Raw genomic sequence first — 355 nt, 5'->3', positions numbered from 1 at the left:
GTTAGCCTTGCTAATGGTTTGCCAATTTTATTTATCTTTTTTAAAAAAAACCAACTTTTTGTTTCATTGATCTTTTGTGTCATTTTTGGGGTTTCTATTTCATTTAGTTCTGCTCTGATCTTATTTCTTTCCATCTACTAACTCTGGGTTTGGATTGTTCTTGTTTTTCTAGTTCTTTAAGGTGAAGTGTTGGGTTGTTTACTTGCCATCTTTCCATTCTTCTGAAGTAAGCTTTTAATGTGATAAATTTCCCCCTTAGTACTGCTTTTGCAGTATCTCACAGGTTTTGGTATTATGTGTCATTATTTTCAAGAAATTTTTTGATTTCCTGTTTAATTTCTTCTTGGACCCATAA

This window comes from Galeopterus variegatus, unplaced genomic scaffold, assembly GCF_000696425.1.
Source record: "Galeopterus variegatus unplaced genomic scaffold, G_variegatus-3.0.2 Scaffold2886, whole genome shotgun sequence".
Lineage (NCBI taxonomy): Eukaryota > Metazoa > Chordata > Mammalia > Dermoptera > Cynocephalidae > Galeopterus > Galeopterus variegatus.
This window is presented reverse-complemented; position numbering follows the sequence as displayed.